The sequence below is a fragment of the Melospiza melodia genome, chromosome 11, assembly GCF_035770615.1.
Source record: "Melospiza melodia melodia isolate bMelMel2 chromosome 11, bMelMel2.pri, whole genome shotgun sequence".
NCBI lineage: Eukaryota > Metazoa > Chordata > Aves > Passeriformes > Passerellidae > Melospiza > Melospiza melodia.
The window spans coordinates 28,263,543-28,289,538 of NC_086204.1; the positions used below are offsets into that span (position 1 = coordinate 28,263,543).

Genomic DNA, 25,996 nt, shown 5'->3' on the forward strand with positions numbered 1-25,996 from the left:
TGACCCTTGTACAGGTCATTGCAAAAAGTGGTGGTTGCTTAAAAAGGGTGTTACCTTGTGTGTGTGGCTTCATTTCTCCACTGATCCCTCTTGTCCACATTTTCCAAATAGTGGCAGCTGTTACAGACTGGCATTATGGGATGGACACTGAGAAATGAAGTGTCTCTTTCTTTGACCCCTTGTTTTCAGTCCTAACTCAGCACAATTTTCCTTTCCTGGTAATAAGGCTGGGCTAGAGGAGGGACTGTACCTCCTCTTGTTGCTGTGATTAAACACTGCAAAAAGCTTTTCTCCAATGCTGAATCAAATGCTCAAATTAATTTACTTCCTCTCTGTTCATAAATACTGTGTGTCAGCCCTCTGCAAGCCACAGTTTGCTAACCTACTCCCAGAGATTCCTGCAGAGAGGAAGTGGCAAAATTGCATGTAAGATTATTTACAGAAAACTAATGTGAAAAATGAACATTGGCCAGATACCTGTCTGTGTCTTTACTCAGGGAACACTTATTACCCTCTGACTTTCATGGCCAATCACATCTAAACATAAAATGTGAGTTTCACAGCCCATGTAGGAGATTGGAATTGAGTATAAAGATATATATGCTGTTGTTTTTAAGCCCATAATAAAACTTACTGAACACTCATGAATAATAGATGCATTTAAAGGAAATTACGATCTGCTCCTGTTTAATCTTTGAAAGAAAAAAACCCAACAAATTAGCTTATAAATTCTCTAATGGTTTATTCTTTAGGCCAGAACAATGGAGGCTTGGTATGAAATTCACTGGAATCAATAAAAAGACCCTCATTTTATGCCCCAAATTTGTAACCCACACAGAAGTCTGTTATGGCAGCTGCCACCTTTACTAACACACCAGGGTTCAGCCCGGGTTCCTCCAGGGCTACAGCAGTAATGGCTCTGAAGTCTGGCTGGACCAGGCTGATATTCCCTGTGGATCAGGCACAGAGCTGGACCTGTAACATGCACTCACCTGTGCCTTACATCAGTGGGTCTGCTATGTGCAGCTCTTGTAAATGGAGCCCAGAAATGAGCGGCGCTTTCGGCCCGTGCGCCGCTGAAACGTGATCCAAGGCTCAGGCAGGTTCCAGCTGGGCTCTCACCCCTTGCTCATGAACGTACATTTATGTTCTCAGAACCTCAGAGCTCCTTCTGCACGGGCAAAAATTGTAAAAACAACATGAACAACGTTCTCTGTGTACAGCAGAGTTATTTAAAGTGCCTGAGGGTTTGAACATAAGCAGACACTGTGTTCACCTACAATATGAGCAGGACTTCTGGGTTTTGGTATTTAAAATGACAATTAAAAAAATGGCAGGCATGTTTCCGCAACTTTATGGGTTGCCATAAACATCCAGAAAAGGATTCACTGTAAGGATTGTTTTCTCTTTTTGTGTTCTACCTGAGTTTTCAGCGTGATGTGTTGTAACACAGCACAAAACTCTAAGGTGTCTCCTGCATTGGAAGCTGCTGTACATCAAAAAATGCTTCTTTGGGAGGGTCAAAGTTTACAGACTGTTTGACTCTGCTCAGGTAATTGTTTCAGCTTCCTGCTCAGGAGTTTTCTATAAAACCTTGAAGAGAAAAAGCCCCAGAGAGGTCTGGGAGGTGAAAAGCGCTTTTCTTCCTCAGCAAGGAAACAAACACAATAGACTCAAAATGGGTCCCTGGCACAATTCTGGGTACCATGCCCCTACCTGAATTTTCTTAGAAATATTTACCACAGGAATGACATTTCTGCATAGTCAGGCATCTCTTCCCACTGTAGGTGCCTGACAATTGCCAAGGACTGGGAATTGTACATAGTACCCTGTCCTTGTAAGGAACCCAGTGTTTATAAAAATATAAGGCACCCCTTGTTGTGTTTTAGGCATTAAGGTGAGAAGAAGAACCTGAATCTCAAGTTAAGCATTTAATTACAAGGCCTTTCTTCCTCAGCAATTTTTTGCCTGGCACTTGTAAAGCTTTGGCAGAAAGAATTCCCTAGCTTCTTTGGCTTGCAAACCTGAATGTCTTATTAATCAACACCTAAATCTCCAAAATGCTTTGAGATGTTATTTTGATATTGAGTGGCATGTCCCTTAGGATGGTCAGCTCTTTCCAAGCCTTAAAATGGGAGATAAAGCACAGTTTGTTGTTAGATAGTTCTGAAATCCATCCTTTCTCTTAGCTTAATGTTTTATTCTGTGCTTGTATTGAAACCTCACAGCCATCCCCTGACCACCTAAAGATGCTTAGCCAAAATAAATCCCCTGCAGCTTCCCTGGGTTTTTTGCAGTCCCCTCCTCACCATGGGAGTTGTGTGGCTCCTCTTTACTGAATGCCAGTGTTGGGATTGTTTTTCAGGACTAAGTGAGAAGTAGGCTCCTGCCCTGAGTGAAGCAACACTCCATGTTAGTGATCCAGTGTCTCAATCAAGGCAGGAAGAAGTAAGGAAACTGCTTTATCCTCCTGAGTGCTCAAAGCAATCCCCAGGGACTGGGAATGGGACATCTGTCAGAAAAGAGGGAGATAGAAGATATCTTAGGGCTACATTTGTTTCCTGTGTCTGTGCCTTTGGCTTGTTTTATCCCTTTCCTCTCCCCCTTACCACAATTCAGGACTGTGCATGAGCTCTTATCTCCCCTTTACCTTTATTTATTTCCTTTACTAAGGCAGTAATTTTGCAATCTGTGGGATTCAGAGTCAATCCCATTCTCCCTTTCTACCTTGCTGTCTCTTTTTCCTGACCCTGCCTCAGCTGCAATGCCACGCTGTCAACCAAAACTCAAAGGTTCTTTTTGTTTGGTCGATTTTTGCTTTGCATTCCTTCCCTTTCCCTTGCATTCCTGCTCAGTGTAGCCCTAGCAGTTCTTTTCCCTCATGTGGAGCATCAGGCACATCCCCCAGGCCTCCTGCTGAAATCTTTCCCTCCCTGAAACATGACCTTGTGCTGGATCTCACCCCTCCTGCAGGTGCTCAGCACAGAACTAACCTCAAGTCTTGTTTAGAGCTGTTTCAGGGGGTGAAGTAGGCATGAGATAAGGTACAATTTTAACACTCATCCTTTGTCCAGGGCGAATTGGATGTTAATTGTAGTGACAATGCTGGGGTGGGCAGTGTTTCTAGCTCTGAGTGTTATGCAACAGCAGCTGTGTGACTTCTTCGTCTGTACAATCAGCCTGAAACTGTCTCAATTAAATCACACTTGTAATTGCTGCTACCATGAAAAAGGGGGAAAGCAGCTACAAGAGGGCTCCAAAATCCTGTCTCTGACTCCTGTGCCTTGGTGAACATTGCCAGTATCTTCTTTGGTGATGGAGACCTGGAGCTCACCTGAACATGGAAGAGTTGAATAATCCCATTCACCTGTTGTTCATCCCAGGTTTGTCTCTTGCCTTTCCTTTTCTTGTCCTTTGCCCAAGCCAGTCACAACCAACAAAACTTCAGCTGCTTGGCCAAGTGTGTCACAAGCCACTGCACCTTAGTCTTGACAAATTTATCTTGCTGTTCCAAAAATTCCTCACACTCCTTGGCATTTATTCCTGTGGGTATTAGTAGACTGTTATGACTGCCCTTACTTGTTGTTTAACCATTTAGCTGTGTCCTCATAAATCATTCCCCCCTCAGCTCTTTAGCTGGGCTCCCTGCCTGTGCTGCTAAGTGTGAAAACTCCAGGCTGAGCCCCCCTTTCCACATCTGCTCCCCACAGGATTCTATTGGTGGCACAAAGTCATTGCTCAAGCCATGATTTCATTCCTGGCTTGTTGCACGATCCCTTGCTGACCAAAGGATCTCTGGTTCTCTGCAGCAATTCTCTGGTTTTATTTCCCAGGTCCTCCCACATTCTCCTCAGACTTGTTCCACCTCTTCCCCTGAGTTAAAAACCCCAGTTCAGGCTCCTTGCCCCTTCTCCCAAGAGCACAACTTCTGGGAGTAGCAGAGGCAGGGAGATCCCTGTACATTCCTGCATCCCTCAGTCTTTCCTGAAGGACTTCCCTGCAGCCAGAATCCCTTCCAGGGGCAGCTGGAAGATGGGCACCCACAGCAGGGCATCCAGGACATCCCAGTGGGTGGGATGGGCACCCACAGCACATCTCCCAGGTGGGTGTCTGGTGGTGCAGGGTAAGGAAAAGTAACTGGCTGCATTCAAACCTCCTCTTCCCAAATGTGTGGCAGGAGCTGGCCAGGGAGCTGTGCCACGTGTTTATCACATTTACCATGGGAAATTCTGGCTTTTTTGCCCTCTCCTGTGGGCACCTGTCTGCATTCTTGGAGTCTGGACTTAACACATACAAATTTCAGGAGCTTTGTGGTGAGGACAGGATATGCTGTTGATTAAGGCATCTTGAAAGCTATCTGGATCTTAAATTAATTTCCACAAACCCTCCAAAAGGTGTATTTATCCAGTTTATGAGGATAATGACTACGGCAAGGATTGAAAATAAGTAAGAGTTGTGTAAGGCACAGGAATTACTTCAGAGTCCAAGTGAGACTTTGACTTTTAGGGAGAAGGAAGAAACTTCTTGTGGGCAGATTTACCCATAGCTACCTATTGCAAACTTCCTTTTACTTTTTTGTTACATTTTTGTGTGTGGTTGCAACCACATAGAAGAAGGACCAGAGAGATCCCTAATCTGGCCCAGGGTATCATCCAATCAGTTCAGCATGTTGTACCATCATGTGCAAAGCACAGTGTTGTTCCCTTTTCAGCTGATAAAAATTTGGAAGTTGCAAAATGATCACTAAAGCAAGAGACAGGATGTAATGGAAGACATTTCTTTTCCTAAAAGCTCAAAAATTCTAGACAAGCCTCCAGTCTGTGCTGTGTTTCTTTCCTACTCGCACATTCATTTTATCTCCTCCACTCTCATCTTGCTTATTCCTGTGTTAGCTAAGGCTCATCCCTGCAGTGAGATCTCTTTTAGGGCTCTTCCATCTCCAGCTTGGAAGAATCATCCATTTGCCTTGTGGCAGAGGAAGAATTCAGTTCTGAATTTGGGATGATGTGTTGAAAAGCTACTTTTGTGTCACCTCTGAGCTCCAGAACCACCTTTTAAATCTCTGAACATGAGCAAGAGGGTCCAGTATGACCATGAGTTAAGTTAAAGTGTACCTGGGCAGTTTAGTCTTGTTTAATGGCTGTGTTCAATTATTCTACTTGTTCATTTATCTTTACATTAACATAAAAATCATACAGTCTTTCTCCTCTGAAATAAAGGAGATTCTTATAAGAAATTCAAGTCTCTGCATATTTTTTTTTCTTTTTTGTTACTGTGACTGTACACATGCACTTTTAAAATTTTTTTAAATAACTCTCTTAACCACATTTTCCCCCTCTGTTTAAATCTCTTCAGACATAAGGCAAGTACAGAGGAAGAACTACAAGTGTAAAAAAGAAAAATCTTGTTCCTCCCTCAGATCTCCAAAATCATGGCGAAGTGTTGCACGTTTATTTAAGCTGTTGTTGAGAAAGCCACTGGTGTTCAGCAAATTATATTAGATTTTGAAAACTTTGGCAATGGCTTTTGAAATTTGATTTTCTGTGTCCCAGATAAGAAAGAAATGCAATGATCCAATTGGAAGTGAGGGTCTTCCAGTTCTGTCTGGTTAGTAGTTTAGTAAAAGTTTAAATATTTATTCACCAGGAAAGGTTAGTCCCTGCCAAGCCATCTCAGGCTGTGCTGCAGGGTTTTGTGCTCTTTCCCTGGGCCTTTTTCACCAGGTCCATGAAGTCTGACCTCTCTTATTGGCTTCTCTTTGTTCCATTCTATATTGATCATGCTGGAATGATGACCTCTAGAGCAGGTCCTGAAAATCTCTGATTTAAGTATTGAGTTTGCCCTGGCATGGGCTACACACTCATCAGACTAAGCCAGAAACAAAGCTGAAATCTCTTCTGAAAGTGAGGTTGAATGTTTAAAATGAACCAGAGGAGATCTCTCTCCGAAACATCCACATCATCACCACCTTCTTCTTCAAAAAGCATGAGGGTTGAATCAGGCTGTCTGATAGAAACAGGTTCTGCACTGGAATTGCACAAACAAATGTGAGAATGCTGCAGTTTCAGAATGGATTGGGATCTGCAGAAAGGGGCTGTGATCCCTGTGAGCTCCTCATGGGCTGTGAGTGCCTTACAGGAGGAAATGTGGGACCAAGCTGAGAACCTTTGTGTTGGCTGTGAGAAACAGTTCCAGCTTTCTGTGCTGGGGAAACATGGAATCCTTGGCTGAGGATTGATCCCATGAAATGGCCTCATGCCCACTGACTCAGGGCACTGTGTGTAAATTGGGTAATCAAAAACTAATTACCTCCTGTACAGCATCTCTCCTCTTGAATCCTGTGGGCCATTCCACCCCATGACTGATTGCGTGTCTTCTCACTTACATTTGATCCAGCCTCCACAGAAGGCAGTAGGAGTTAATTTTCTGATTTTCCTGGGAAAGGAACTGAGCTCTGTCCTCAGTGAGTGACTTTGAGCAGATGGATGTTGCCAAGCAGTGCAGTGAGAGCAGGAGCTCTGCAGGAGCCATGGGCTGGTGGCAATTCTCCTGGTGCTGCTCAGGAGAAGGCCCTTGCAGACCCATCCTCTATAAGAAGCAGAACTACACATTTCTGTGGCTTGCTCTGCAAGCACCTTCCCCTCAGAGATGGTGCATTTAGAGCACCAAGAGTGGAGGGAAGTGTAAGAGGGTTTCTCTTTCCTTCCCAAGCCATTTCTAAGCAGTAAAAAAAGAACAATTAAGAATTCAGCTGACTTATCCATTAAATATAATAGATTTTAAAAGCCATGAATTTTTTTTTTTTTTTTTTGAGCAAAGATGCACTTGGAAATCCTCCTTTTTTAAAAACCATAAGCTTACACTGTGAGTTGTGGGCACAAAATTAGTACTACTTCATACCTGCAGCTGAAAAAGGAACCATGTACCTCTGGATGTCAAATGTGGCTTTAATCTGCTTCACAGCTTGTTTTGTTTTGTTTTTCTCTGTTTCATTTCCCTTTGCAGTGTTAAACTCTGACCCTGAAAGGTGAGGAAGTGAAGGAAATGGAAGAGTGAAATTTGGGGAGTCTGGGGCAAAAAAGCCAAAGGAACCACGGGACAGCCTGTCTGGTTGAGAGATTGAAATGTAAGTGGACTCCTCAAATTAATTACTTTGGAACCCACTCACTTCTGTATGTGGACTCCCTTAAGCATAAGCCTTACATGATGTCACTGGGATGGCATTTGGGGCTGATTTATGTTGGCACAGGAGTGGCCATAAAGTGCACATGTGTGCCCAGAGTAGCCCCTTTTCAAACAGAGCATGTTTATAGAAACAGGAAACGTGGCTGGAGCAGGAGCACCCCAAGCCACTGCTGTGTCAACAGCATCACAAATACAGGTATCCAGGATCTGCACCCTGCCTGCATTTTCCATGGATTTCCACTCTGCTCTGCAGCCTGGAACACACTTACAAGAGATTAGTGGTTGGTGAATGGAGGAAAAATGACTTATTAGGTGAAATTTGCTCCACTAAAGATGAGTATCTAACCAAGAGCCACATTCCACATTTTAATCCTTTTCTTTCTTACTCTGTCTAATCCATGGCTGGTATTTCACAGTGATAATCACTCTCTTTTTTTTCCTCCTTGGAGAATGAGGATACATTATATTAATTATATCTGATTCTGTAGTCCCATAATTTATCTTAATAAAGTATGTGATTTCTGTCTGAATAAATCTGAAGCCTTCAGGTCATATTCAGGGTAGTGTAAACTTTTCACAGTTCTTTATATTACATTAGAAATAGTTAAATTAGCACTTTTAGGAGATAGAAAAGCAGATATAAATGACGATCAGAAATTGCAGAGCAGTTTTGGTGACTGTGAAAACTGCACTCTCTGATTTCTCAGATACATTTCTTTGCATGTTCAGTCTTCAACCTGTTCTGAGTTGTGAGATGCTATGAATATACACAAATAATCAGCTCCATGATCTGTTTGAATCTGCTGTAGTGAACTGAGAGGGGTTTCATGCTCCCAGAGCTCAGTGTTTTGTTCACAAAGCAGGCTCCTCTAAGTTTCTAAGGAGAACCAATAATGCAGGGGGAATCCTTTTTCTCATGTGGTATACAACTCTCTTTTTCTCTTCCTCAATCTGAAAAATCCTTGTTTTGGTAATGAAACAATTCAGGAGATTTTTTTTTAGGGCACTTCTGATATTAGGAGTTGGAAGAAAGAAAATCTTCCTATTGTCTTGGACAGGAAATGCATGTGAATCCTAAAGCCCAAAATGCTGTGTCTATGAAGATTAACTTAAAATAGGAACCTGTGATGAGTCTTTTCCATGGATATACTTTTACACCTTTAGAGCTGACAGGAGGTGTAAGCACTGCTCACAGGAGCACATCTGTAGCACAGAGAATGACAGCATTAACCAGGTAACTCAGAGAGTCTGGACTGGGCTCAGATTTTACTGAAGAGCAGCAGCAACTGTGTTGCAGTTCTTGCTCAGGGGATGTAGATAATCTGGGTCTGACTGAGTAGGGAGTAGGACTGGTGTATTACCTTCTGAAGGCTTACATTCCCTTTGGAAATGACATGGGAAAATATTTCTATCAGGGAAATACAGTTCCTTCATCAAGTGTCTTAGGACTTGTTTATTTACTGATTGCAAGTCAGGTAAATTTGTCAAAACATTTGTAACCTGCAGAATGAAAAGCAGAACCAAACAAGCTGCCCTTGGTGTTTTATTGCAGGAATTATTTCATGTCAGATTGCTGAGTGTAGCACTCAATGAATATCCTGGCATGGTCACTGTTATTGAGGAGCAGACAGGAGCTGTGATGCTCTGTTGGGTTTGGACTGGGATGTATTTGTCTGCTTTTTATTGGAAAATTGCTTGCAGGTAAAGCCTTTACTTGAGTTCTCCTTTGCTGTTTGATTTCAGGGCATGCTGGTGTGTTTGGGACAAGATTAGAACAGAATAACAGGAACACTTATCAGAAGGATTGGGAAACTGATACTGTGGTGCTGAGTGGGTGTCATGGGGGAGGGATTTTAACTTCCCTGGATTAGTGCCCAGCACAGGGGTAGATGTAGGAAAAATCACGTCGGCAGAGAATTGCGTGTTGAGAGTCTGTGGGTGTGAGCTGAGGACGCCCCACAGCAGCCTGGAATCCCAGCTCTGCTGTCTGGAATTGCAGGAATAGGCAGCACAGGAGCTCTGATGGCTAAAGGGGCTGTGTTCCCTGTCACAACAGTGTCCATTCAGGCCTCTTGCCTGAATGCAAAGAGATCTGTTTGTTAGAAATCAAAACATTTCTTTTGATTTCTAACAAACACAAGGCAAGAAACACAAGATTTTCAAAGTTCTACCACTCACTTCAGCTGTTTGGGAGAACTGTTTTCCTTCAAGCTCAGTGCTTGTCTCTGTTACTGCTCACTGTTCCCATCTCACAGAGATCACTGCCTCTGAAGGACTTACAGCAATGCACTTTACTGGGATAGGGAAGAGCTGCTGGCTCTAGCAGGCAGTTTGGCACATTGATAAGGATTCTGAAAATTAGAAAATCTCTGAAGGTGCATGTTAGAAGGCTGCTGGAAACCAAATTTCTTATTTTTGTGCACTAACTTTCCTCTGAAACACAAGCTGTGGTGTCCATGTGCATATTTGTGGAGTGGGAGTGTGCTTTTAACACCAAGCTGGCCCCTAACAAATTCTCAGACTTTCTAATCTCTATGCAGTTGTTTGTGCCCCCTGTGTGTACTTGAAATGAGTGTACATGATGCACACAGAGCCATGGAACAGGATATGAAACAGGAACCTCTGGAGGGAGCGTGAGCCGGACGCAGATGTAAAAGCCTTCAGGAGCACACGCTGCTTGCTGACGTTTGTCAGAGAGGGGTGGCCCGGAATCCCAGCCCAAGCAGATGTGTTGCAACAGGCACAGGAAGAGATCAGTCTTAGTGTCCCCTGATGGCTTCTCCTGGAGATTTGAGGCTATGCCAGCTTTTGTCTGTGATCCAGCCTGGATCTGGAACGAAGCGTTTCTTCCCAGACATGATGTGTTCATGTTTTGGTGTCTGTGAAGCAACGACTTGATGTGAAACTGGAAGGGGAGCAGCAGCTTCTTATAACTTGTAACTTCTTTCTATTTGCATAAGAATTAGCCAGAGGAAGAAAAATATTTTTGCTCTTCTTGGATGTGAAGTGTAGAAACTGAAGGGATTTGCATTGAGATTTCCCAGTTGTGCTGTCACGGAGGTTGGCAGCCCGCACTGCAAGTTCACCCCAGAGCATCTTCCACAGTGATCATCTCCAGCCTCTGGTCCTGTGTGACCTCTTCCCTTTCCCCCTGCCCTCCCCCAGATCCTGGCATCTTCCTTATCTCTGATACCCCTCATCTGACCCCTCCATTCCTGGTCTCCCAGTGTCTCCTCCAGAAGCTGGATAAATCGACAGGTCTGTCAGGAGATGCAGGAAGGGACCCTGGGGTTATCTCAGTGTGCAGGTTATCCAAGGGGTGCTCTCAAGAAGTGGATCTGGGAGCAGTCCAAGTCATCCCAGGCTGGAGACAAGTGGAGGCTGGGCTGGTGAGTTCCTCAGGACCAACTGTCTTGTGGCTATGGGGGAAAGATGAGAGCTCTGAAAATAGTGGTGGAGGCGCCCTGGAGGCAGAAAGAGGTGCCTGAGATTGAGAAATGTGGAAGGAAAGTTATTTTTTTGGTATGCATTTGGGGACTTGGAATTGGCTTCCTCTGCAAGGAAGGGCTTCCTGTAATTCTTTGACTGGTTTTATACCCAGAAGGGAATTCTTTGGCACTGGATTTAATGCACACATGGGATTTCACTTTGCAGGGAGGCTGCCCTGAGACAAACCACCTCCAAAATGTAAACAGCAAAGTTTTCCTCAGGTACAAACTTCGTGACTGCTTCCACGCTGGACTCCTGCTTGCTCATTCCTCGGCTGGTTTGTCAAAACTTCACAACATTTAGAGTGCTTTTCCTTGCAGTGCTGAGTCATTCTCTGAATGGAGAGAGAATTAAAGGGTTTGTTACTGTAAATTTTGCTAGCCTCTGTCTGAAATCCAAGTGAGAAAAACTGCAATGTCAGTTCGCTCAGAAATGAGCTTTTAAAAGAACCTTTGTCCTCAATACTTTTATATGTAACACTTGCACATATTTTGTTTTCTCTGTCACTTGTGGTCTCTTTAATTACACCACGAGAATCTGAACTGTGGCAGGATCAGACACAGAAAAAGCATGACCAAAGGAAAACAGAAGTTTTATTGGTTTTAAGTAGATTTTTCAATCTAAGAGGTGACTTTCCTGAAAAGGCAACATGACATGCCTCTGTTTGCAAAGGTTCATTTGCAGCCCAGAGCAGCTGCCCCATCCCTGGAAGTGTCCAAGGCCAGGCTGGACAGGGCTTGGAGCAGCCTGGGATAGTGGAAGGTGTCCCTGCCCATGGTAGGAGTGGAACTGGATGAACTTTAAGTTCTTTTCCAATCCAAACCATTCTGAGATTCTGTGATTTATGTCCAGGACACACCAGTGCATACAGGAACTGGTGGGGCACGTATGTGCTGCAGCCTCTTTGCTGGGTACAACCAAAGCCATAATTTTAAGGATTATCCTCATGCACACAGAGGAAAATTCAGTTTTCAAAATTCTTTACTGGTGATGAAACATAAGCCAGAACACTGTTGGGTTTTCTGATGTCAGTGTGAGCTGATGGAGTTGGCAATAAGAAAAATTATCCTTCAATTATAGGCTGAATATGTTTAAAATAAGTCACTGAGACATAGATGGTATGGAGCCCCATTTTACTATTATTATACTCAGTAAAAAAAAGAGTCCATAAACTCCTCTCTCTCCTCCCTCCTCTGTTAAAAAATTAGTGTCTTTGTCACATGTAAGAGCTGCACAAGTAACAGGAACAAAACATGTAGGTGTTCTGAACAGAGTCATTAAACAACATTTGTTAAGCACACCAAGTTCTGGACTAATTCATTCTGTAGCTCTTCTGTTTCATGTGCTCAGGTGATAAAGAATTATGCAGAACTTCCATCAGTGGCAATTTTATTTCTTGCCTTGAATCAAATGGTGACTCAGAATGAAAATGTCACTGAGACATGGGTTGTGGTGAGACTCTGTGGCTGCTGGTTCCAATCACCCTGTAACCAGAAGGGGCTCTGTTGGTAATGCAGGAGCCCAGGCCACCTCTGCAGGGATAAGGCAAGAATTAAACTCCACTTGCAGCAGAAAAGGCTGAAAGTTGAAAAGTCATGAATTTAAAAATGTTGCATTCAGTGGTTCTTCATAGAAAGGGCACTATTGATGAAAGAGAAACATTTCATGGTAAGAAGTTAAAATGGAATGGAAACATTTTCCCCATTTTTACAGACTCTTCTTCTAGATAATATTTCTAACTTCTTTCTGAATCTTCTGTGATCTGTGATAATGGTAGCATGTAATTATATGGTATAATAGTGATACAGAATACAAAGATAACTTATTAAATATGATATATTTATATATATATAGCCTGGCACTGGTTTTGGCTGTGGTAGTTGCCATTAACACAAATGTCCAGGAGGAAGCATCCAGCCCTTAGGAACTGTTTATACAGCAGGAAAGTTTGGAAACTTCTGGTCTTGGGGTTGGATGCACCCACTAGCACTGTACTTGATATGCACTCCCACTCTGGATTGAGTCTACCTACCTTCTCTGCAGAGTTTGAAATGCCACTGCTCTGAATGATTCTTCGCCCACAGAGGGAGGGAGGAATTCAAATCAGCTGGGGAGCAAAGCACTCTCCGCTGGGAACAGGAGGAAAGAGGGCTCCTGGTGGTGGGAGAAGTGGGGGAGGAAATGAAACCACTTTTGGGGAGAAGTGTGTTCTGCAGGATGGGAGAATATGGATGAAGTGGGACAAGATGTGAGAGCACCAGACATTGGCAGAGGAGAAAGGAAAATGGATGTTCATCAAGCCCTAACCATAGGAAGAAAATCAAGGATAACACAGTGATGGAAAAACCCTAAAACTTGTTTTTTTTTCCATGAGGATACCCAGCCTGATGATTTGAGGTGACCCTTGTCTATCCAAAACTGTTCTCCCTGGCTGGAAGAGATGCTGCACTTCTGGCCAAATCCCTGCAGCCCCAGCAGTGGTTTCAGCAGTGCCATCCCCTCTGGGAGTTGCTGAGCACCCTTTCAGTTCCCTGCAGGAGGCAGGAGCCAGTTCTGGTGCCTGGCACACGTCACCCCCCTGTGTGCCCTGTGATTGCTCTGCCTGGAAAGCTGAGAAGCCCAAGCACGAGGTGGGAGAGATGTGCAGAAGGAAAGAAAGGCTCAGGGAAGAGTGGCTCTGCTTGTGTACTTGGCTGAGGGTGTTTTCATTGTAGAGCTCCCTATTTTTAGGTTTTATACTTTGCCATTGTCCCCTTTACTGTGAGCTGAGCTGCTGCCTCCTATTGCTTCCCTTCACTACATGTGATTATAAAAGATGCAGTTTTGACCTCATCATGTTTTGGATTTGCTCCTGGCCTGCTTATGATGCTAAGTGAGGGTTCCTAGGGAAAGAACACCAATCCTGACAGGATCCAAGGCTCCAGGGATGAAATGACCTAACTTCTATCTTAGCATGTCAGCATTGCCACTCTTGTCTGTGCCAGGAACCCACAGACCTGAGACAGGCTTTTGCAAGGTGTTCCTCAGGTGCTTTTCTACAAATCCATTTGGAGATTTCCCTGTTTGCCTTCCTGTTTTTAAGAGAATGCCGATGGGTTGGTTGCACTTTAAGGCTTCTTCACACAATCAAGTTGGAGAAAAAATGTTTAAACATAATTATATACCCCCAGGAACTGGATCTCATTCAACTTGCAGAATAAATCACAACAGATAGTAGGACTGGACTGAAAAAGTCCAGAAAAGAAATGTCACACAAAAAATGTCTCAGTTGCAGTAGTTCCTATTTATTTCTATATTTACAGGTTCATTTACTGCACAGGTAGTGCAGAAGTATGACCTATTTTATTTAGATAAAATCAAAACATATTCATTCCTATAAGTGAAAGAATGAAATTAGATAGATTGTCATTGCTAAATTAGGCAGATTCACCATTTTTTGAATGCTGCTGGTTTAGGAAGGACAAGGTTGAGATGGAAAATACCTGCCCTTCATTATGCAGTGGAGCTGGAAGGCAGCCAGAGTGACAATCTCAGTCCAGCACTGATTGCTGGACAGTCTAATCCAATCCAGACTGGTCTGAAGTGTTTCCTATTTGTCCCTGGAGCAGAGGGAGCACTGCCTGAGCTGTCCACATTGTTTGGATACCGAGCAACTTTCCACATCTGCCCCTCTCCTGATTTCCCTCCTTTCTCAGAAAGTTCTGAATGCTTCTTGAGTTCATTCTCTGTGTTTTGAGATAACACGTGAGAAGGAAACTTCTTGATAATTATATTTTTCTGTTAGCTGCTGGGGGAAGTCTTTTCTTTTTTCCCTTCCCAGATTCACATGACTCTCAGGAGTCGAGGAGAAGATAGGTGAGCACTAAAAACAAACGCAGAACCATCTGGTGTGTGGAGGAGGGACGACTCCCACGGCCAGCTCAGCACTAACGCGCGGCATCTGCGGGGATGGTGATGTGCAGCACCATCAGCCACGGCGAGATCTGGCACCTAAACACCTTGGGGGCTGAATGGTGGTGCCCAGGCACCTTGCCTAGGGAGCAGGAACAGCCCCAGTGCAGAGGGAAGGGGTCAGGAGACACACATGGGCAAGTGAGGCTTTGCTCTCACATTGTACTGTGTTTGTTCCCTGGAAAAGAGGGCATCAAAAAAATCAGGAATTGCTGTTCAGTCCAGGAGAGTTTCAGCTTCTTTCCTCAATTTTCATGATGGGCACAGCATTCCCCAAGGGGCTGAGGGAGGACAGAAATTCCTCACGGTTACTCTCATGGAAGTTTCTTCAAGTTGTGTTGATACAAGGAAAAATGGATTCCCTGTATTTGTTGTCTTGCAATTTATAAGTTTTGTAAACAAACCAGCCCCAGACCAGGGCTGTTGCATGGAACAGCTCTGCCAAACCTGAGATGAACTTGCTAACTCCTCCCACATCCACTGGGCAAAACTGACTGAGCTTCCAAAATTTCCTACTGCCTGTTTTGGTGTTGTGTTTAGCCCTCACTCCAGAGCTACTGCTGAGAGAGACCTGTTCTTGCTGGGGGTGAAGCTGGTGCTTTCTGAGGCTGGGACAGGATGGATTGTCACAGAGCCAGCAATAAAAGTGTGATGCACATCAAGCTGCTGAGCAGTGCCACCCTAGTCTGTGTAAAGTCTTTTCCCTGCTCTTCTACCTCCCTTTCTTAGTGAGGCTAATGATACTACCTAAGGATACTCCCAAAGGCATAAGTGGTTCATATTTACAGCAAACTTCAAAGACATAAATGGCTACAGAGTGGTAAAGTATCATTATCTGCCACTTTAGAGAGATGCTCCAGATTTGTAGAAAATTGGGCTGTTTATTCTACAATTCAGTGGAAAAATAAGTCTCTATAGAAACTACCACTTCAATGGTATTTACATTTCACTACTATGAAACATCTTGAGAAAGAGCATTCCCATAAATAGCCAACTGAAGTTGTTGCATTTAGTATAATAAGGTAATATTTACAAAAGACAGTGTATGTTCTAAGTATTATTATGGGGTTGCTGTGGATCCATGGAATATATTGTTAGGAGACTCAAATTTCCCAACAGGAAAAACAGTGACGTGTAAAAGCAACACATAAAAATTCCTTCGTGCCCTCCCTGGTGATAAAGCTGCAGTGAAACTGAAGATTGAAGCTAATATCTCTGGCAAAGCTGATCCTTTAAAAGTTCATTTCTGAGTAAGATTGCAAGAAAAACACCCACATTTTTAGCTGAAGGTGCCCTTATATGCATGTGCTTGCAGTTAGAATTGGGGTATTTGTTACTGGTACTGAGCTGGGCAGTTTCCTCCAGCTCTGCAGTTGTAAAGAACCACATGAGTGTGTCTGTCTGCAGTTACCTCATAGTGAAAATTATACAAAGAGAATGAAGAAAATACAAATAGCATTTTTTTGTATTTGCAGTGGTGGTAAGAGAAGTAGATTTGGAAAGGTTGGTGTGCAGTGGATTGTGAGCTGTATCCCTATTACCATCCTGTGTCCATCTTTTTCAAGGAATAGATCATTGCAAGAGCATTCTTTGGAAACACATCTGAAATATTCAAGTGCCTGAACATCACTGATGTCTTCTTTGGTGGTTAATGCTCTGAAAAATGTCAGCCAACACCTTTAATCAAGCCAGTAGCAGTGGAAGTTTATGCTCCAGATGTCAATTAATCACTCCAGTGATAAATAATGGCTGAAGTTGTTCTTGGTACCAAAACATCTCACAGTGACTGCTGCAGGTGCAGAAGTAAGAGGCACGTAGGAACCAGTATTGTCTTTTCAAGGTAATAGTTTAAGTCAATTAACTAACAAATGCAAGCTCCAAATAACAGCCAATAAAAAAAAGGAGGGGCCAGGCTGCTGCTTCCTAAATCGCTGACAAATGACTGAATTACAGGTCTTAGAACAACAAATTGTATCGCTGCTGTCCTGACCCATTTAGTCGGTCCTGGTGTCTCTCCCATGCCTTTGTTTTGCTGTTTTTCTTGCCCAAGATTCCCAGAAGCCTTGAATGCAAGACATAATGACACAGCTCCTGCCCTGGTAGCACACTGTGCAGTCTTTTGTTTCAAGCACACAGCATGCACCCAGACTTGCTCATAAAATATCCATAGCAAAATCAGGCGATGCCTGTCTCTCTTATACATTTTTAAGAGCTGTGCCCTAAATCCATTAAAAGACTGAGGCATGAAGAGAAGAATAATCCTTCCTATCATGTGGGTGAGAAAGGAGTTGGGATCGAGTAACTGGACATATAAAATGAGCCATGTGAATTTGCTGACTACCAAACTTCTGCTATGGGAACATAGGATCTCTTGAAGTCCAGCTCTTTCTTCTAAATGGATGAAAAGTGTTTTACATAATAGAACTGAGAAACTTTGCACAATAAAAATGAAGCTGGTATAAAGAAAGGTCAGAGAAACAACAGTTCAAGAGTCAGAAGATGGTGAGGACAATGTGTATTGATAGAAGGTGCTTTCTGATTTCAGGACAACTAAGGTGAGGGAAATGCGTCTTTATGACAAATTACTTTTGAAATGTGAAATGGTTGCTCTTACTCCAGAAATGAATCTTGAGAATTCAATTCTATGTGTTGAAAAAAAATGGCCTTCATTGTTTTATCCTGAGGAGAGAAGTAGGGAACCTGACACCATTCCACATGGATGTTCAAAGGAGAAGGGAATGAGCCACTAGGAATGAATTGGGCATCTACATCCCTAAGGCTCTTCATAAAATGATGTTCTACACCTCTTGTCAGGAGTCCTCTCATCTGATCTTTTCTGTAGAACTGTACTGTCTTTAATTAGGAAAATTTCACTCCACCTAAGTCTTGGTGCCATACTTCCTTTCCCTATTCAGTCTTGCATCTTGGAATCATTTGCAGATGCCCTCAGAGGTACATTCCACTCTTTAGTCATGTCCATGGGATTTCAGATGTATTGATGGGGCCCAGAAGCTGCTTTTCCTTCCATAGATGAAGAGGGGAAGGACACATGGCCCTTCCCAGGAACAGGGTGTTCTGTTCCTGCTCCTGAGTTACTGCCCAGCATTGCAGAGCCCCTTGCAATTCCCAGGGCCCATCCTCCTTAGGGAATGCGAACCTCTGACCTGAGGCAAGGACATTAAATGGCATTGGAATTTACTGTCAAAGTTTACAGCTGTATGGTTAAATGCAGATTTTCATAGCCCAGTGGGGGTGTGCTGACTGAGTACAGCCCCACACAGCCACCTCCATGGCTGCATTCCTCGGTGGGTCAGGAACTCCCAAGAGACCAGCACAGTGTTTTCTGGGAAAAAGTTGGAGAGAAAAAGTACCTTCAGCATGCAGAAATGAATTTCTTTAGAATAATACTCCCAAGTTCTTGGGTCTCTGGACTATGAGGTGATGCACAAGCTTCCTGGTGCTTTTGCACACTTGAATCCCAAAGCCAGGGGCTCTGTAAGAAGAAAATAAGAAAGCTTCACAATGCATTCTTGGGAACCTTGACTGTATAAACTGGGACTGCCCAGATTTCTATTATTAATTCATCTTAATTCAGAAATGGATTATGTATTGTCCTCCCTTGTTGCTGGTGTCACTGCTCTGAGCTTGGTGGAATTCCTTGAGTGAGCAGGATCAGTGTTTGCTGGTTAGAAACAGGCCAGAGGACAATTCAAGGATCAGTGTTTGCTGGTTAGAAACAGGCCAGAGGACAATTCAGCCTCCATAAACTCTAGGACTTCACTCTGAAGAAAATCCCTCTGACAGAATCTTCAGTAACTAACTTATCACACAACTTTAAAAGCACAGTTTACTGTAACTATTAATTTGGAATTTTTCTATTTTGGTCATCTTCTTTTTAAAATGACTTGTTACTAGAATTGCCTTTGCAACTTGTTACTCTCTTTTCTACTTTCAGTTTCCCTCTGTACTGACTTGGTTGTAAGTAGGCTGTGGTTTTCTGAAAATGGAACTGTGATGTTTGCTGTGTTTTCTTATAGAAGACATGTGTTAAAAAAAAACCAAACAAAAAACCCAACAAGAAACCAAACCCAAAAAACCCAAAAACCAAGTGAGCACCATAAAACCCAACCTAGCCAAAATCTTAATTCTTTTCCCCAACATTTAAGTTACTACTATTAAGACAAATTTAACACAGGCACTATAATTGCTTCACCAAGGTACTGTATTCACATCTAATTTGATATTTTTAATAATATTTGCATTGTTAAGGGGTCCTGTTGTGTGCAGGGAGTGTGTGCATAGATCAGCGTGAACATGTGATATGTGGATACTTGACCTAACCTGCAGGGGATGAAGTTTTCACAATTGTGGATTGCCTCCTTTCTTTCTTTGTTTTACAAATAGCAACCACAGTTTTGCATTTCTGCCCCTGGATCCCAAATAATGTCAGGACACTTCTGAATCAGATGGAAGCCCACCCTCCTGGTTTGAGAGTGAGGAATTACAATTACCAAAATACCCTGATTTTCAGCACTCCTCTTAGGAAAAAAAGATGTCATCATTAATATAATAATTTATATTATAATTTATTTTCTGTATTTCTAATTTGACATCCCCTCTGATCTTACTTTCATTTTCATATGGTAACTTTGATTCTTTTCTCTTTCCATTTTAAAATACCTCAGGTTACTTCAGGCACAGATTTTTTGGTCAGTAGGTGACCTCAGCTGTTGCTATCTTCAGCTGATACTCAAATCAGCAATATCTACTTGGCTCACATTTCCTCTGGGCTGTTGAACATGGTTAGAGAAGCTGGGTTCCCAAATCAAGAGTCTGGGATCCTCTCCCTGCCTCTCTCCCTCTGTTCTGTGGGCAGTTCCATCCTGGTGTGTTCCTGTTTTGGGTGAGCATTGGGGACTGAGCAGACACGATCCACGTCCCCAGCACGTGCTGCTCTGCCATTTGGCTGCCAACACTCCTCCATGGCTTTTCTGCAGAGCTGTGCTTGCCATGCCAGGCCTGGCAGGGCCTGGAATGAGCCATTTCCTTCACATCTCCTCTGCCTGTAACAATCTTGAACTTGTTGACCCATGTGCCTATTAATTATTGATATAATGATGCATTATTTAGGCTTGTTTCAGCAGACGGATACATTATTACTAGGCAGACATTTGCCAGACAGGCTGATAGATAGCATCCTAAAAAAAGTCTCCAGTTGCCTTTGTACAATAAAGGCCTGTAACTTCATTACTTTCCTCCCAACCCCCTCCTCTTCAGACCATGAAACCTTAATAGGAATTTAAGTGTAATAATGATCTCTGTAGACAATGGGCTTAATCTTGACTGTGTTGGAGTTGTGGTCCTGATGTTGGTCAGGCCTCAAAAATACAGAGGAAGTCGCCTTCACCAATCTGCTAAAGCTGGTTTTCCTATGGTACAATGAAATTATTTTGTTTTTCAAGCCCTTGCCGTAGAAAGGAGCACCGATTTCTCCCTTGGTTGCTGCGAGCTGTGTTGCAACACTCCGGAGCAGCAGGCAGAGCTTGATGTGTATCTCCCAGGGAGACCTGCCTTTGATTTTGTCTATGGATCCAAGGAAAAGGCGTATCAAAATGAATTATCTGTAATTTAAAACAGGCGTTTTGGAGCCTTTGGAACTGCGGCGTCGCTGCCGCTGAAGGGAGAGGAGGGAACCCAGTCCTTGGTGGGAGCTGCGTGGGGATGGGGAGCGCAGAGCGGCCCCAGCTGACAGCGGGGCCGGGGACGGCACAGCTGCTCACGCCTTGCTGCCCTCCTTCCTCCTCCTCTGCTGCCCTCCTTCCTCCTCCTCTGCTGCTCTCCTTCCTCCTCTGCTGCCCTCCTTCCTCCTCCTCTGCTGCTCTCCTTCCTCCTCCTCTGCTGCTCTCCTTCCTCCTCTGCTGCCCTCCTTTCTCCCCTGTGCTGTTCTCCTTCCTCCTCCCCTGCTGCCCTTCCTCCTCTTCTCCTGCCCTTCCTCCTCCTCTCCTGCCCTTCCTCCTCCTCTGCTGCCCTTCCTCCTCCTCCTCTCCAGCTTTCCTTCCTCCCCTGCTGCCCTTCCTCCTCCTCCTCCTCCTCCTCTGCCCGGCAGCCTTGGCTGTGTCGCAACCGCCTCCAGCTCTGATGTCAGAGCCCCGCCGCTCCCCACGCCCTCCCTTCGAAAGCAGAAGAGGCACAAAAAGAGGAAGAAAAGCAGACGAAGGACAAGAAATGCAGACTCGAGTGGCACAAGTCTGACGGCTCATTTGATTTCCAGGGCTTCCTCGCAAGAAACAGTTCTGGGGAAGCGATTTCAGAAAGAATCAGCTGCAGTTTTCAGAAGTGATCTGGCACCGACTGCTTAGTGCCGTGTGGGCACGTCCTGCTGCAGTCAGACCCACACTGGGGTTCTCCTGCTGACACCTTGGGTGCCTGTGCTGAATGTTTTCATTCTTTGTGAGTCAATTCTGTCTCATTTCTGATCCCCTGCTATGGCAGAGTCAGGAAAAGCTCCCTTAGTGCAACCCCAACTTGACCCCCTTGCTCAGGGTCATCTCCCTCTCAGACCCCCCTCACTATGTGGTCACACTGATATTTTCACTGGCTTTCAGGAGCACCAGCCACACTGCTCCCCTTCCACAAAACCAGGATCTCACCCTCAGAATGTGTTAATCCCTTCATTTCCCCTTGTTCAGCCACATTCCCAGAAGTCCAACCTTGTTCAGCGCGAGGGTCGCTCTTCCAAAGGGATCCTTTGGCTCTGTCCAAAGCTATTAATCACTATTAACTATTAAAACAATAACTGAGGAAACCTGCATCGATTTCCTGACTGCTGCACAGTGTATTGTGTGTCTTGGTCAGCAGCTTTGAGATGTCCAGGTTTGCTCCAGCTCATGCCTTCTCCCCTGATTTATACAGCCTGTCTGATTCCTGCTGACATTTTGTTGTTCTTTGTCCAGACAACTCAGTGAGGGACTGTCATCATCTCATTTGTCAACTATCTCCTTCATCCAGTCTGTCCATCAGGCAACCATCATTATCAGGCAAACCCAGCCTTCCACAAGACACTTCCCAGCCCTTTTAACTTGTAAAATTTGTAAAATCGTTTTCCTGAGCCATCTTTTTTTTTTTTTTTTTTTTTTCCAGTAGTCCTCCATTTGAATAGATGAGCACCAGAGTTTAGCAGCCTTCCCTTGCAGTTCTGGATAGGATGGAAGAATTTATTCTGTCACCTGTTGTGGATTTTATCTCTATGTAGGGACAGGGAAACTGCTAACTCCCACACTCAAATCAAATTTTAAGTCTGACATGAATAAATGTGTAAAATGCAAGTCCCTAACACTGAATACACAAACTCTCTGTAGACTGTCTAAATTATTTCAGGCTAGTTTACTGAAATTAAATTACATAAAAGTCATACAAAGCAGCACATTGTTATGTAAAACTCTACAAAGCAAGTGCTATGATTTTAACTGAGTTGAACAAATAAAAAATTAAGTGTAATTTTTGTTCAGGGCCATGTGTTAGCTTTTGAAAACAAAAAGGAAATAAATGAACCAAGTCACACAAAACATATGTCTGCAGAATAATGACAAAATATATACTGGGCATCTTGGAAGTGTGGTTTTAATTCTTGCTGGTGTTGTGGCTGGAGGCTTTTGTTGTGCAAAAAAGCTACCCTGTGTTCATTTTACAATACAGAATGTTTTTTATTCCTACTACATCAGGAATAATGTAATCCTCTTGGAATGACATGGAGGGTTCTGAGTCCTTCAGCTGAGCCACCTTCCTGGGAGTGCTGGGAATGTGCAAAAGTGCTGCTGACTGTGGTCATCCCAGTCAGGCTGTGGAGGACACTGGCTTGGGGTACCAAACCATAAACTTTGAGGCCAAGAATTCCAAGGAAAGGTTTAGCTGTGACCAGCTGGCTTGGAACAGTTTCACACAGAAGTTCTGACGCTGTGCCCTCAGGGTCGCTTCGTTAAAAAAAGCTGTGTGAGAAGTTTCTGCTCTCCCCATTGTATGCACACTGCTCTTGGGAAGAGAGGAGGTGGTGGTGGCTCTGGCCATGGCAGGAAGACTCTTGCAATGTCTGGCTGGAAGGGCACTTGTCTCTCCTGGCACGGTTCCATGGCCAAGTCCCCAGTGCTGTGTCACGTCCCTGTCCCTCCCAGGGCAGCGCAGTCGTGGGGCGTTGCTGGCAGCGTTCAGGGAATGGGCCAACACTCTAACAGCTTAATTAGCTCTTCCTTGTTAAGCAGGATTTCATAATGTAGGTACACGTGTTCAGCTGTCAGCTCCATTCTTGCAACAAAAGGAAAACCAAACCAGCAATAAATAGAGAATATTGCACAAGCCAACCTCCAAATAATGGCATTGGGTGGAACACGAGAATTAGGAGCTGTGGCTGCAAAGCAGATTGGTGCTTCCTATTCCTCCTAAAAACACAGCTCTTCAGCAGCCAAGGAGGGTATTGAAAGCCTGGAGATGCCTTTGCTTCCCTCCTGGTGCTCCTGATCCAGGTCTGTGGAAGAGAGGAACCGAGTCCCATGCCTTGTCCTTTACCTCTGAAACTGGTTTAGTTCCAGAGCAATGTGCAAAAGCCCTGCAAATTCACCCTCCTACTCCCTGCTGTGAGAGCCCCTGGCACTGCACAGGCCTTTGTGCTCCCAGGTCATGAAGAACTGAGTAACCAGGCATTGACATTTCAGTATTATTTGGAATGGCTGTAGGAAGAGACTCCTAAATGTGTAGATAAATCAAGCATTAAAAATAGAGGCAAAATTATTGCAAAAAGATGGAAAAGTTACTTTTAAAAATCACCCATATCAATTTTTAAAGGTCTTAGCTTAGATTTGGAAGGTAATGATTCATATTTGTAGCATTTCATTGTATCACATGGAATATTTTTTGGAGAAGGCAGGTTAACATGACCAGTAGATGCGTATTCATCTCTCAGTACATTCGTATTGAAATCACTGAGTAACTGAAATGATTAATACCATTCCAGATTTCTTCAAACAACATTAAGCTACAAATGTCTTATTTTTAAAACCCCAGAATTTTCTTCAGATGTTTATTTTTGAAACTGTGGTAGTATTGCATACCTAAAATATGAATGCATTTAGAGTGGTGGAATGTCCTCATAACAGAATATATTATACATAGGATTCTAAAATATGAAGGCTTCCAAAAGCATATTGCAAAATTTAGATTTTGAAGAACCAAGGTTCTACAGTACTGTCCAGATTAGAATTTAAAAAAAAGAAAAGAAAACTAGTACTGAATTTGAGGTTTTTTTACAGATGTCACTGAGACAACTTTTTCTGACTTCATTATTTACATGCCACCATCACAAAATTCTGGAAAAAATGAGAAGGGGCTTTTCAGGACAGAGGTAAGAGAGACCTGAAATACCAGTTCCAGAGTGATTCTCCTCACCTCCAGCTTTGCTGTGCTTTTTCCTGGGAACTTCTGTGGCTGAGGCAGGGAGTTGTCCTGATGGATCATTGTAGTGCCCCACAGCTGACCCCAAGCTGTCCTGAGTCACACACTGTGGATGGCAGCATGTTGGGACAGGGCAGAAAGGGACAAGATCACCCAGCACTGTGGGGGTGGGAGACAAACCCAGTTTCAAAACCTTGGTACCTCCATTTAAGTGTATTTCAGCTAACAAGAAGCTGTTTCAAGCTCTTGTCCCTGACGTGGATTTTTGCAGAAGTGCCTGACAATCAAGGAAGGCACAGCAGTGATTCCTGGGACTTTCTTCCTTCACAGACTGAAGTTATGACCCCATTTAACTTGTAAATTAATTTGGATTATCACCTAGGGCAAATAATGCTCTTGATCAAAATGTTACTGACAAATTTGTTGTTTACTTGAATCTAGACATAAACATGACCTTTGAACGCTGTGAGGAAGAAGCTCTTTTTTCACACACATTTTTCACCAGAAAAACAAAAACTTGGAGATGATTTTATCCACAATTGTTTGCTTAATTATTAACATATTTTTTAATGCAATGGTAATGTTTTGTGGGGGAGGGAGGGATAATTTTCTGGGCAGTTCTATTCTGAACTGAACCCATCTGACATGGATATAATCAAGATTTTACAACTACTCCAATGGATCAGTGCAGGAGGGAATAATTTACACTCCCCTGAAAGAGGGAATGCTGCACATGCACCATCATCAGAGATACTCAGCTGAACCTCAAAAAGAATGCTATTAAGCTTTTTGCATTAATTATGCTTAAACCCATCTCTCTAGTAATACTGGGGCTGATTTTTAATTGATACCCTTAAATCAATTCCTTCATGGACGGGCAGTGGTTGATGATGAACTCTTGGGGAAGGGAAGCCAATATTGTCCTGTCAGCAGTCAGGTACATTATAGCCCTTGCTGTACATCTCCTCCTGATGTGTTTTGATGGTGCTCATTTCTCCTGGCATGCTTTTAGCTCCCAGGGATTCAGATGTGTCAGCTACTATAGCTGTAGGAAAACATTGATGATGGATTTATAACACTCAGACTTCAACTTAGTGACCTGAAAAATGGCTGTGGATTTGCTTTTGCAGCAAAATTGGTTTTGCCCATACAAAACCCTTGCTTCTTAAATTCCCTTATCTGTATTTTAATGAAACATTTTATCCTGGTTATAATTCATGACTCTTGTCAGAGTAAGTTTTCTCAATGAGGCATAGTTGGGGTAGCTACTGAATTTATGGGAAGGAACCAACTTAATCTCTTTAAAAGCAAAGTTGTCTTCTGGAGTGTCAATTGAACTCTACAGAATAATAGCTCTGAAATATCTCCCTGTCTGTGGGAAGGAGGGGTTTCTCTGGCAGAGAGATGCTGGAGCTCTGTCAGGGCAATGGTTGGCCAAAGTTGTGCTCCTGAGCCAGCCACTCCAGCAAAACCCCTGATGGAATATTAAATAATGAATTAAATGTATCTAATATTTATTTTCCATCTACATTCTCCCATTGGAGAGGGAGCTCCCAGGGACAGTGTCAGCTCTCGGCTGTTCATGCTGGATTTGTTGGAAATTTTACTGAATCTCTGAGAGAAAAAATTGCCCAACAGTGATCCCATTGGATGAAGTTAGGAGATGTTGGGTCACTTTCAGATTTTCAGATTATGGATTTTCCTGTGTCCTTGGATTAGCAATTCAATGTTCTTTCTCAATTTCCCATCTGCAAAATGGGACTGACAGCATTTCCCTCACTGACAAGGAACAGGCCTCTGCTTAGGTACTATCCCAAACTGTAGGATAGATCTGGGATATATTCTAGGACTTGTTGTTTTGTCTCAAGTAAAGAGGGTTTCCCACATGCAAGTGAAATGGGATCTCTCTCCTACAGCCATATTTTTGAGG

At 43.5% G+C, this 25,996-nt stretch overlaps 1 long non-coding RNA gene across 1 annotated transcript in view; it reads left to right on the forward strand.

Annotated features, from left to right (window-relative positions):
- LOC134423303 (uncharacterized) overlaps nt 1-25,996 on the forward strand; it is a 153,292-nt gene that overhangs the window by 78,125 nt on the left and 49,171 nt on the right. Inside the window, exon 7 of the long non-coding RNA XR_010029047.1 lies at nt 7,006-7,126. This is a non-coding gene — a long non-coding RNA (uncharacterized LOC134423303). The remainder of the gene's footprint in view (nt 1-7,005; nt 7,127-25,996) is intronic.